Source organism: Mesoplodon bidens (assembly GCF_964165515.1).
Source record: "Mesoplodon bidens genome assembly, chromosome: 2".
Lineage (NCBI taxonomy): Eukaryota > Metazoa > Chordata > Mammalia > Artiodactyla > Ziphiidae > Mesoplodon > Mesoplodon bidens.
In genome coordinates, this window is record NC_138177.1 from 91,906,363 (window position 1) to 91,920,834 (window position 14,472).

Below are 14,472 nucleotides of genomic sequence, written 5' to 3' on the forward strand. Positions count from 1 at the left end.
CGAACCCGTATCCCCTGCATCGGCAGGCGGACTCTCAACCACTGCGCCACCAGGGAGGCCCCCTGTGCTTACTCTTTTTAATTAATTTTCACTCTGTGTGTTTCATTAAGAATAGTTTTGTTGCTATGTCTTTACTTTCTAATCTGCCAATTATCCCATCCAGTGTATTTTTCTTATCAATACTGTAGCTTTCATGTCTAGAAGTTCACTTTGAGTCTTTTAATTATTTCCTATTTTCCTACTTAATTTTTTGAACAAGTGGAATGCAGTTATTATAACTGTTTTAATGTCTTTGTTAATTCTAACATGTGTATCCGTTCTAGGTCAGTTTTGATTAATTAATTATTTTTCCTCATTATGAGTTCTTTTCTCTGGCTCTTTGCAGGCCATTATTATTAAAAAAAATTTGATTCCAGACATTGTAGATGCTACCTCATTGTGTGCTGAACATTTTTGTATCGCTGTAAATATTCTTAATTTGTGTTCTGGAGTGCAATAAAATTACTTGAAACTGTTTCATCCTTTTGGTCTTGCTTTTAAGATTTGTTGTATGGAGATAGAGCAGCATTTAGTTCAGCATTTAGTTCAGGGCTAATTTTCCTCCACTACTGAGGAAAAAATCCTTATGAGTACTCCTTCCAATGCCCTATAAATTATGATGTTTTTCCAGCTTGACTTATGGGAACAGGCAGTATCCAACCTTATGTGAGTTTGGTACTGTCCCTTCTAATCCTTCTTAGGTCTTAGGGAGTTTTCTCACACACTGTGGGTCTGTAGAGTTCCTGCTCTGTGTAGGATTTTTAAAGTGCTTTGTCCTGTGAAGTTTTGTATGCCCTGGACTCACAAATCCATGTTTTCACCTCAGAAAATTATTGTCTTTTACCTGGGCTCCTCCTACCCACCCTGTGTCATGGCTGGGAAACCTCTCAAGGTACTAAGCTGAGAAAATTTAAGGGATAACCTCATTTGAGTCCTATCCCAAAGGGATCAATATCCTTCATTGCCTGATATCTAGTGTCTTATAAAAACAGTATTTCATGTATTTTACCCAGTTTTTTGGTTCAGGCAGGATGGTGAATCCAATATATGTCATTTGATCTGGGCTGGAAGTGGAAAACCCATAGGTTTCTTTTAACAATTAAATGAAATAGCATGTTAAAATATGTTTGCATAAAATACTCCATACATATACTCATTATTTCCAGAAAATATGAGGTATAAATATCATCTTATTATTCAAAAAGCAACTGTGAAATTCTATTATAATATAGATTTTTTATTACAAATGTCATAGTATAGTTTAGTATAGTATAGTTTAGATTATTTGGAAAACAGAAACATTAAAAAGAATATTAAAATCTCCTATCATCACACAATCAAGATATAATCATTGATGATATTTTGGAATGTAGGCTCCTAAATCATTTTTTGTATGTATTGGGATCCTTTCCCCCCAATATTATATAATAAGAATTTTTGATGACATTGACTGTTTTTCAAAACATGATTTTCAATGGATAGATGAAAATCTATTTATAGATCCACAATTCCTTATTTAACCCTTACCCTCCTATGGGGGCATTTAGATAATTTTGAATTTCTACAACTATAAATAATATACTTTATATAATCTTTGTCCATAATTCTGATTATTTCTTTAAAATAGATTTTGAAAGTAGACAGGCAATTACCAGTTCAGTCTTTTTTGTTAGAAACAAAGGAAAGTGACAACTTTTGTTTGTAAAAGGTCTTTCTTAGTAGATATGATATTTTATTTTGTGCGATTAGAGTTGATTGATGCTAAAGATCATCTCGCCATACTGCTTTGTAACACTGCAGGTATAAATAAACTTCATTTAGTCAAGACACTTCTCTCTATTCATGTTAGTTAATTGAAAAATCCTATAACCAGGAGGAAGATTTTGAAAGATTAATGAAATTTGTCAAAGGAGCTAGCAGACAGTGATCCAGATGCTGAGATAATTTTTCCTGCTCCCTTTTTTACTTTCACCATGTTAGAATAAACACATCATTAGAAAAAAGATGACCAGTAAAAACTATATGAAAGAACTGGCATATCTATAATGAATGAAGTTATGATACCTGATCATTCCATTGGTATTCAAATTCTGGCCTTTCCATTTATTAGTTATGTGGACTTCTTAATATCTTTGGGTCCCAGTTTTTGCAGCTGTAAAAAGAGGATAGTGTAATACCTCAAATGGTTGTTGTGAGGATTCAATTAGTAAATCTATAGCATTAGAACAGTGCTTGGCAAGTAGTGAAGAGTTAAGATTTAGTAGATATTAATGTCAATCCTCTACATGACATTTATAAAACATTCACTTTTCCTTAGTAAATAATTATTAAATACTTATTGGATGAAACAATTGGTTAGTTTCTGGTACAAAAAAAGAGAAAGTTTATATTACAATCTTATGAGATCACTAGGTTTTATGTAGTTTTCTAGTCATGAACTTTATCATTAATCAGAGTTCTATAAGGGAAACTGCAACTTCCTGTCTACCATAAGAATCCCTTTTAAAATCTCTCTGGTAGCTGGTCTCACAATTCTTGTCTGCGAATCCCAGTCCCCAAAGCTGACTTCCTTCCTGAAATGATATGTTTCATTGTGGTGCAGTGCAGACTAGAAAAAGATATTCTTTATGTTATATATCCATAATTTCTACCTCTGGCTTTAGGTTCCACTTCGAATAAGTCAACTACCTCCACTTTTATCTACGCTATAGCTTAGGTTTTACTCCTTCAAGCAGTTCAGTAGATTTTCTTTAATCTTTTTTCTACTGTGGACAAGATTTCCTTATCTTTCACTATCATCCTGCGTCAATCTTTTTCAGCGAAAAACAACCTAATTCCATAGATAATTTTTAGCTACAGCATCAAGTAAAAAAGCATATTTAAATTTAGCTACAAAAGAATTAAAATTAAGATATTAGAGAGGTATATTAAAATTTTATTTTTTCATGTATGTGAAATAGAGATTTATCATGAGTGTAATTGTCTTTTTGAGTAGTCATTTTCAATTTCACAGGATATAGGAAATTATACAGATTTTGACTTTTTTTATCAGTACACATGTTTTAAAATTGACTTTTTTTCCTTAGAAACTGTTTTATTTTTCAACAACATCAAATGCTACAAAAACTTACATTAAAAATCAATTTTTAGAAGAACATCCAGTTATAGAATAGTGTTACAACTCTGATTCTCTGTGCCATGAAATTTCAATAGTAGCTCCAGGAATAAACAAATATGACTCTCTTCTTTGTATAACCGTCTACCTATTTTGGCTTTTAAACAATTAGCACTAGTCCTTTTGTTCACTTGTAATTGAAAAAAATGCTATTTTTTTAAAGTATTTAAGCCAACCCATTCATTTTACAGATGAGAAAATGGAGGCTCACAGATGTTAAGTCACTTGTCCAATGTCATCCAGCTCTTTGGTGGAAGAACCCAAATTAAAAATGAGATCGGACACACATGGTTATCACTAATATTTTAGAAAAGATTTTGTTTCCAAATAGCTTATTGGTAATCATTCCATAATAATTTAAAATTATTTCCCATTTAATAAATCTTAAGCATGACTAAACGCTCTCACTAATGCAGGGACTCCAAGGAAGCCTAAGATATTGCTTCCTACTCACTATACTCCTAACAGAGGAGAGATGTAGAGGACTTCAAGATAAAATATAGAGGCAGGTGGGACTGGGAGGTGGTAGATTGAAGTGGGGACCAGCTGGGGAGAAAGGTGAGGAAGATAGAGCAATCAACCAGAGTTAAAGCAGTTGTAGAGAAATCTTTTGGTAAATTGTGGGAGCATTAGTGGATCCACCTAACCACCACGTTTTTCTTGTCTACCTTGTGCTATGGGTTAGAGTTGAAGAAAATACCTAACAGAATGATGGAAGCAATTATTTACTCTTAGCCTCAAAAGTCAGCTGAGCCTCGGGACTTCCCTGGTGGCTCAGTGGTTAAGAATCCGCCTGCCAATGCAGGGGGACACGGCGTTCGATCCCTGGTCTGGGAAGGTCCCACATCATTCAGAGGAACTAAGCTCGTGCACCACATCTACTGAGCCTGTGCTCTAGAGCCTGTGCTCCACAAAAAGAGAAGCCACTGCAATGAGAAATCAGTGCACTGTAACAAAGAGTAGTCCCCACTCCCTGCAACTAGGGAAAGCCCACATGCAGCAACGAAGACCCAACGCAGCCAAAAATAAAATAAATAATAAATTTAAAAAAACAAACAAAACAAAGTCAGCTGAGCCTCAAGTTCCCAGCAATCCTATAGATCCTAATCAATTTCTTCTTCAATTGCTATCAGGTGCTTTTCTAAACTCATCTATACGCAGACCCCCCAGTTGTACACACCTCTCAGTTGATTGATGCTGAAGATTATTTTGCTAAGTTTTATTGTTATAATACAGATATAAGTACATTTCAGCTAGAAAGAATACACTATTCATACTAGCTAATTGAAGAATTCATAACCATTAGGAGGAAACTGAACAATAAAGGAATATATTCTTCCCATTTAATTCTAAGTAAGAATTAACTCTGCCAGGATAGAACTCTTAACTTGCTGTTTTTTTGCCCTATCACCACCATTTGTTATCTTTAACTTCATCCATCTTTTCCACCTTCTCTCCCATCACAGAGGATGAAATAATCTTTTTTATCCTGAGTAAATTCATCTACTTGCTTTTGAAAAGTCTTCAAAGATCTGGATCCATTAATTTTTTTTCTTATGCTTTAACTTCCCATTCTTTACTGGCTCCTTTATACTATGTATGCTCAAATAGTTTTCATTCTTATAAGGGAAAATAAATCCCTATCAAGCCTATTTACGTATTATTTAATGCCTTATCTCTTTCTTTTCATAGTCAGTTTTCAGTCTGCTTCCTTAGCAAATATTCACTATATTTAAAATAGCTTTATTGAGATAAAATTTACAGACCATAAAATTTACCTATCTTAAATATACAGTTCTCCATGAGTTTTATTAAATATATACAGTAGTCATATTTTAGTTTTAGAATACTCTCACCCCAAGAAGCCCCTGTATGCCTTTTAGAGTTAACCCTATTCTCACTCCCAGCCCCAGACAACCACTGACCTGATTCTGTCTTCATAGATTTGTATTTTCTAGAAATTCCAAATAATTGGCTTTGTACAATACGTAGTTTTGTATCTGGCTTCTCTCAGATGTCATAGTGTTTGGGAATTCATTCTTGTTTTACATGTTTTGCTTGTGTATTCTTTTTTATTTGTGAGAAGTATTTTACTGTACAGATATACCACAGTTTGTTAATTCATCTGCTGATAGACATCTAGATTGTTTCCAGGTTTTGGTTATCAAAAATAATGCTTCTACGAACATCATGTATAAGTCTTTGGCCATAGTTTTCACTCACCTTGAGAGATACATAGGAGTGGAATTGCTGTGTTGTATGGTAAGTTTATGCTTAACTTTTTAAGGGAACTACCAAATTTTTCCCACAGTGGTTGTATCATTTTTACATTTCTAACAGAAGTGTATGAGAATTCCAGTGTCTCCACATTCTTGCTGACTTTTGGAGAGCCCTTTTGATTATATTCATTCTAGTAGGATTTTAGTGGTATTTTTTGTGGTTGAGTGTATTTTGACATTGAGTATTATTTCCTGTGCGTATTTGTCATTTGTATACCTAACTTGGTAAAGGGCTTATTCAAAATTTTTTTTACCAATTTTAATGTATTGGGCTGTCTTCTTACTATTGAATTATAAGTTTTTGTATATTCTGAACACAAGTGTTTCAACAGTTATATTATTTGCAAATACTTTCTCCCAGTCTGACTTGTCTTTCCATTTATCAATATTATTTTTAGAAAAACAAAAGTTCTTAATTTGAATTTATAAACAAATTATAAAATGTTTTTTATATAGATTGTGATTTTGGTGTCACATTTAAGAAACTTTGCCTAACCCAGTGTCACAAAATTTTCTCCTGTTTTTGTCTGAAAGTTTTCTAGTTTTAGGTGTTATATTCAAATATAAGATCCATTTTGAATTATTTTTGCATATGATGCAAGGCATGGATCAAAATTTATTTTAATGCTTATGAATATCCTATTGTTAGCACAATTTATGGAAAATCTGTTTTATCCCACTGACATGTGTGCTCTTTGGAAGAAAGTTTCAATGGACAGCCAGTTCTTAAGGACTGAGGTATTATGATCCGTCATCCTGAGGTTGGAGTATCTATACAATTATTTGGAATTCTTCTGCATGGACAGTTTATTTGTTTTTCCCCCAATTATTAATTTATTAAATTATTTATTTATATCAGTGTAGATTCATGGATATTTACTTTATTTTTTCCTGAAATATTCATCTTTATTATTTTTTTAAACACCTTTATTGGAGTATAATTGCTTTACAATGTTGTGTTAGTTTCTACCTTACATTCTGGGTTACAATCCATTACTCCTTTATTTCCTTCTTCTTCTGATATTCCAGCTCTGCCTAAGTTATGCTTTTAGACATTGTCCTGCATTTCTTAGATGTCTGTCCTATTTTTTAAGTTCCTTTATTTTCTTTGTATTTCAGTGTGGGAAGCTTCTGATGACTTATCATCACAGTCAATGATTCTTTCCTCTGAGATGTTGAGTCTACTGATGAGCCAATCAAAACACCCTTTTTTTGTTACAAAGTTTATTTGTAGCTTTTCCTTTTGATTCTTTCGTAAGAGTTTCCATCTATGGCATGACCCAGTTGTTTGTTTACTTTCACCATTAGATCCCTAAACATATTCATTGTAGTTATTTTAAGTTCTCTAAGGGACGATTCTAACATCTATGTTATAACAAGTCTGGTTCTGATAATTTCTTTGTCTCTTCATTCTAGATTTGTTTGTTTGTTTTTCTCTACTGTGTTTGGCATGCCTTATAATTTTTTGCCCAAAGCTGGACATCATATATCAGGTAATATGAATTGAAGTACTTCAATGTGAGGACGTATGGTGATCTGGCTAGGAGTGGGGTGTGTTTAATGTTTTTTTGTAGCTATAGGTGCCAGAGGCTTCAACTTCTCTGGTGACCCGTTTTGGTCTTCCTTCTTTGGGATTTCCTAATGCCTCCTTCTCAGAGAGAGCCTGTATCTTGCAGTTCTTTCAGCTGTAATCCACTGTCTCTATACTGGAGCCCTATTGGTATGATGGTGAAGTGTGGGGGAGAGAGGCATTCTATAATCATACAATTAAGTCTTGGTGTTTTAATGGATTTGTGTCTTAGGTTTATGACTTTTACAAGAATTTCTCTAGTGGTACAGCTTTTTTGTTTGTTTGTTTTTCCTTCTGTTGCCTACTCCTTTCTCTAGATTTAGCTTTCCCTATCTATTCTCTTCAAATCTTGACTCCTGTTGAAAAATTTCCCCCCCTTTTTATGAGATAGGAAGGCTAGATAGGAAAATGCCTTTACCCCAACTGGGTTAGGCTTTGTCCAAATATTTTCCTCTGGAGCATAAGTATTTGTTCTGATAAGGCTTTGGGCAGAGTTCACAATGATTATTCTTTCCCCTGCTTGAGATGTAAGGCCAAAAATTAAAACTATGTGCTGCCTTGTATCTGGTAAAGCCAGGAGGACCTTGAACGTCTTAACCCAAATTCCTCTATGTTTTAAAGGTAGCTGGGATTTGTTTTAATCAAGTATGATAAACACATGACACAGACATGACTGTCATGAAGGAAGAACTTTTTATACTCACAGATCCCTAGAAACAGGAGGCACAGCACACTACACAGGACCACATGGGGAAGCATCAGGGTCGATCAGGAGACAGAGGAAGCAAGTGAAAAAACTTGTCAAGAGTCTTTATTGTAGTTTCCAAAGGAAGGAACAGGTGATGCAGGGTAAACAGTAGAATTGGTTACTTTGAATAATTTCAGCAGACTTGGGTGTATAGGGACTATTCCTCATTGTCTGGTACTTGGTCCTGGGGTGATTACAGCAAGAGAATAATGGCCTGAAGTAGAATGAATTGAGGGGTGTGGGCTCTAAATTCGTTGTTGGTTTGCAAATGAAAGGTATGCTCACAGGCAAGTCCTTTCTTATATCTAGGAATTGGCTAGTCTGGGAGAGGCAATCCCTCCAGAATCAGCAAGGCCCAGGTGTCAAAGAATCAAATAGAGAAAATAGAAAACTTGGTTATTACATCCTCCTCACTCTGCTCCCTTTGATAAAACCCATAATTAGCAACCTCCTTATCAAATGGACCAAATACAGGTCCTGTTTATCCCTTAGTAGTGGGTTTCAGTTCCCTGCCAGATTGCAGAATTACTCAAATAAGCCAATCACATCTTCATGTAGATACTGAGGAGCACCTCATCCTCTTGCTACTATAAAACTTGTCTCCCACAGTCCTTGCTTGTTCACTCTGTTCCCAAGTGAAACCCCCATATATTCCTGTATTGCATGTAGTGTCCTCCTCTCTTGGGCTGTGACTATATGTAACTCATAAATTGCTGTCAAGCTCATTTATCCAGTGCCAGCTGTTGTGAGTTTGGCCATTCCCATAATCCTAGAGTGAATCCATCCCTCACCACTGGGGTTAAGAGGAAGTGATCAAAACACTCTCCATGACTGAATCAGGGAGGGATCTTCGTTAGATCATCATCTGGAAGGAACATATGTGATATTCTGGAAGGTCCTAGGAGTTTCTCACACTCATGCTAGTCCATACTCATCCTCCTGCAATCTGCCAAAACTACCTTTTAAGTGTTCCTATCAGTTTATGTCTCCAATGGCTTCTACTTCAGGTAAGCATATCTGGCCTCTTTTTTCTTGGATGATCCTTCTCTCCAGATTTTGGGGGTGGTGGTCAGTTCTCTAATGGGTCCAAGAAAAGTCATTTCTTTTCAGTTTGTCCAACTTTTTTGTTGTTGTTGTAAGGATAAGAGCAATGAATTCTAAACATTTTACTTGTTGTGGCTGAAACCAGAAGTCCTAATTCATTAATTTTTTCTCCTACTGTAATCTCATTTCATCACCATTGAAATTCCTCTTAGCGAAGTCACAATTGTCTTCATTTCCAAATTTAATGGATATATTTCTCTCCTTACCTTAATCTCTCTGCAACATTTAAAACTGTTGATTAATTCCTCCTTCTTAAAACTCTTGCCTTGTTGAATTTCTAAAATACCATGATTATGTTTTTTCTCTCCCAAGTTCTGCCACCATCTATTCTTTACATGTTAGCATTTTCCAGATTCTATCTTTAGTTTCCTTCTCTTCTCATACTCTCCTTGGGTGACTTCCTCTGCTCCCTTGTTTTTTATTAGTTCTTCAACTTCAATCACACTCCTAACATTACTTTTATCTTAATCCTTCTTCTTATATTCAGATCTCTCTATTATATTACCATTCTGGATATGTCCATTTGAATGACTAAAATTTCAGATTTGACACAACCTAAGGTAAAATGAGCATTTATTTTCTATACTGACCACCCCACATCTGATATTTTCTTATATTTTCGTATCTCTGAAAGTTTCCCTTAGGCATCAATCACACAAATCATAAAACTTGAAATTTTATTTCACTTCTTCTTTGTCACCTAATCAATCAGTCACCATGCCTTTCAGTTCAGTAACAGCTAGAAAGAGTGTTTTCTGCTCTCCAAAGCCATCGCCACTAATCTTGTCTCCCACTGTTATTCTAAGCCAGTGTTCACACCCTTCAGTGGGCATCAGCATCACCTGGAAGGCTTGCTACAGTGCAGATTGCTGGAATGAAGCCTATAGTTTGTGATTTGGTAGGTCTGGGGTAGGGCATGAAAATTTGCATTTCTAACAAGTTGCCAGATGATTCTGATTTTGTTGATTTGGAGACCACATCCTGATAATCATTGTCTTAGATTATTATAATAGCCTCCTAAAGAATCTCCCTGTTTCTATTCAAGACTTCTTCCAACCCATATTCCTCACCTAAAACACAAATCTTCTTAAAACCCCTAATTGCCTTTTACGGCCTTTTGAAGCCTCGAAAGTGCCTGGCACATGCTAAGTGTTCAGTGCTTCTATAAACAGAATAGCCTTTAGAGCATGAGTAGGATTTGCATAGGAAGCTTGTGACATATTTTGTGCTGGCAGTAAGGTAGAGTGAGGGGAAGGTCAGGGTATATAACATTAGTTCCAATAACATCCTAAGGAGGCAAAGCCTTTCTTGGAAATCAATCACTAAATAAGTAAATTTGTTTTTAATATATAGGCCAGTGAGGAAATTAGCTGGATTGGAGCAAAAATATTATACTAGGCTGATCTCCTCAAGGACAGAGAGGAACTCAGTGTCTTGAACAATTTATTTTGCTTCACAGTGTTAAAGAAATATGGATTTACTTTTACAGTTTCACCCATCTTGCACAGTTTGAATGTGTTTTAGCATTCCTCCATGTAGCTTTTTAGAACTCAAGAAATATATATTTATAGAGTATGTCTACTTATTCGGTTTGTATGTTGAAATTTTTCCATTAAAATTAGCTCAAGGACTTTATTTAGCTTGCCACTACAGTCAGGAATATATTTGTTATATCCCTAGAGTCTTAATATTATGATTTCTTTATGAAAAGAATTGCCGTTTCCTTGAAGCTTCTCCTTCAAAGATCTTTTATACGTGGAGCATAAAAACTTGTTTCCTAAAAACAAGGAAACAAACTTGTTTTCTATTATTCCTCTTATTTAGGAAAATCCATTGTAAACTACTTGTCTCTTGTCCACAGAGGTGAATAAATTGAAGAAAAATACAAAAGTAAAACGATATGGGTCTTCCAGGGATGATAGTTGAGTATTCTCTCCTCAGAACTGTGGATGTCAATTAGGGTCTGTATCAGAATTTTATATGAGAATACACATCTCCCTTCCCCCTCCTTCCACTTTCCTTCTGAGAGCTCACAGCACAAGGGAGGGCCAGTGTTTTGAAACTCCTTCCAACGTAATTCTAATCCACCCTCTAGAAGAGAACTGACTCAGATTGTTGGGTCTCAGACATTTTTTTTTTCACGGATCAGAATTTTTTTGGGGGGCAGTGGGTGGGTAATGTAGCATTGGTGAGCTTTAATTTTAATCATTAAGGCATTGAAATGAACAAATAAACTACCATATTTTGTCTCCATCTCTTCCAATTAAAGTGTATTTTAATACAAAAATGTAGGTAGAACACACTCCTAGAATAAGGATTAATCCATTAAATTAAAAAAAGTACACTTAATAAGAAAACTCACCACGTTGTCCTCACTTTGTAGGGGAGCATTAAAAACATCATTATGGACTAGCACTTTTTCTAGCATCTGAAATCCATTGCCCTAGATAAGTTAGCAGCCTCCAGGGAAGAAAGTTAACACCACCTTTACTTTCTTTACCCTTTATTTTAATTTGTCATTTTAAAGCTTTGATTTTCATGTATGTCATAGTAGCCTATTTTGGTTCAATTAAGCATTTTCCTTTCCTGTTTTTCTCTGTTCTGCTCCAGGGGAACCATCCTCAGTGCTAAGACTTCATGGCTTTAGATCAGATCGTCCTTTCTTTCTGTCCTTCATCCAGTGGCAGGTTTAAAACTCTTTGATGATTCAGCTCTATAATATTTAAAGTTCTATTTCAAATCCTTCAAACTTAGGGTTTTGGGAAATAGCTAGCTGTGTGGGAAGGCAAGAGAAGAGTCTATTAAAATCTACAATCCTCTTAGTGACCCATTCACTGAGGCTCTCAACAAATCTGTTCAAGTTTTTCCCTCTACTGAAAACAAAGGAAAAAGCAAATGGAAAACTAAAACCCTACCAAGACAAATCTAAGAGGACCTCACTTAGAAATAAGACTTATTAAGAGAAAATATTGTAAGTACTACTCATTTTGTACACTCTGAATACCAGATTCTCAAATTTAACAGCAGAGTGGAGGACCAGCCAGTTCAGGCAACTCTCTTTTACAATCCCTGAAGGGACCTTTATATTTAGAATTCTATGAATATGGAAAAAAAATAAGGCTACATTTTGTGCAAAGAACTATATATTGTTTACATCCATTACAACAAAACTTCAAGGCTTTACAAGGTTTCTGAAATCAATTTTCTTTTCCTTTTCATTCATTGGTTATGATAAGCTTTGAACAGTGGTAGCCAAGGGGATGCCTCTGTGCCAGTCTTCACCTCCTTTTGTACATGGCATTGTTCTCATTTATCCAGGTCAATGGGACCTATTCCACTAAATTTGAGATTTTTGTTTATGTACTTGCTCAAAGAATAGTTGTTAGATACTGACTCTTTAACATCTAGTTTCTGTGGAAGGCTTTACCTCCTTTCAATATTTTTGTTTATTGTTAGTTGGACCTGTATAATCCCCAGCTGTCTGTATCTCTGAGCTGAGCATTTTAAGTGTCTCTTCTTTGGAGATCAATGTCCTTCTGCACACTAAACCAATGGTTTGTGAGGAAGGAGGTTTAAATCCCTTTGACAAGAAGAGTGACTTTCTGTTTGAATGAAAGCTGAAAACACATTTACCTATTTCTGTAGGGTATATATGTGTATATACCCATGATTATATTGGTATAGTACCATTAATTGTCTCTTCTCCCACTCATCCCAGCCCTCCCAAGTAGTAATAGTAATGAAAAGTATATAAACGAGAAGCATTTCTATGTTGCTTCCTATGTGTCAGGCACTATTCTACTGCTTTAATTTTTATTAATTAATTAAATATTTAAATAACACTCTGAATTAGGTACTATTATTCTCATTTAACAGAAGAGAAACCTGAGGCACAGAGATGTTAAGCCCGAGGTCATCTAGACAGTGGTAGAGCTGATATTATGAACACAGGAGGTCTTGCTGTAGAATCTGATTCTCTAATTGCTATTCTCTATTGTGAGAAAGTAAACCAGACACATTGCTTTTCAATCACTCTATGTCCAAAAATCATGCTTGTTACATATTTTTGCAGACAGTGAACTTGGGACCAAGACATATTATAATAAGGCAATAATCATCTTGCAAAGTCTCTGGGAACCCTGGGGAAGCAGAGTTTAGAGAGCACAGATTTGAAATCAGACATAGTAAGGATATAAATATTGGGTGTCAAATGAGACTGTGGACAAGTTTCTTAATGCCTCTAATCTGCTTTCTCATAATTATACAGAACAAAATCCATCTCTTGAAGGTGTTATGAGCTGGAGTACAAAGAGGGAATGACTGCTGAATAACTGAATTAATAGAGGATTTGAACATATGCAGTCCTTTCTCACATGTGTTTAACATTATGCCTATCACATTTACTGTTTTGTGCTTGTCTTGGGTGCTTTTTTTAAAAAAAAATTGTTGAAATATAGTTGATTTACAATGTTGTGTTAATTTCTTCTGTACAGCAAAGTGACTCAGTTACACATATATATATTCTCTTTCATATTCTTTTCCATTATGGTTTGTCACAGGATATTGACTATAGTTCCCTGTGCTATACAGTAGGACCTTATTGTTCATGAATCCTATATGTAATAGTTTGCCTCTGCTAATCCCAAACTCCCATTCCTTCCCTCCCCCACACTCCTCCCCCTTGTAGGTATTTTATGTATATCAACTCATCAAAGCCCCCTATAACAACTCCATGAGAAATTGCTATTGTCATCAGCCTATTTTACAGATGAAGAAGCAGAGGCATAGAGTGGTTAATTAGTTTGCCGGGAGTCACACAGACCTGAGATTAGCAGAACTGGGATTCAAATCCAATTACACTAGTACCAGTGTGTTTTTAACTGCCAGGCCATCCTGCATAATGCTAGTTAAGCCATGGAATGAGTGGCTGTTTGGCATTTTTCCACTCATGCTGTTGCATAAAGGGGGGGGGTAGGGACTGCCACCCAAATTGCTTAAGAAACATTCTGCAGCACACACTCAGTGGTTGAGTTGGAGCTAGAAGGGTTTCTCATCAGCCACAGCTCTTGGTTTCATAGTCACAGTGATCATAATTTTGGAACCTAAAGATAACACAAAGAATTGATAAAGTAGGAATTTGGGACTTTTCCAGAAAATTCAAGACCTAGGCTCACCATGATTATACCCTGCTGCCAGTGATGTAATCATTCCAGTATCATATCACTGCACAATGATAGATAAGCTAAGCTCATATTGTATTGTATTCTCAGGTAGAGAGGGGGTGAATAAAACTGAAATGGGATTTTCTGCTTGTTTTATTAATGAAATACCTGAAAGCACTTTCCGCAACAATAACAAAAGGCTCCTGTTCTGGTAACCTAAACAAATTCCAGCTGAGTGATTACGTTCCACCTAATTTTAAAAATTCTTTCTCTAATTTCAGATCCCCCATGTTCACAATGGTCTTTACCTTCTGTCCTAAATTGTTGTTTGCTATGTTTTCCTGGTGCTAAATTCTTTATTGCATTTCTCCCTGGAGGTGGCTGTATACTGATAA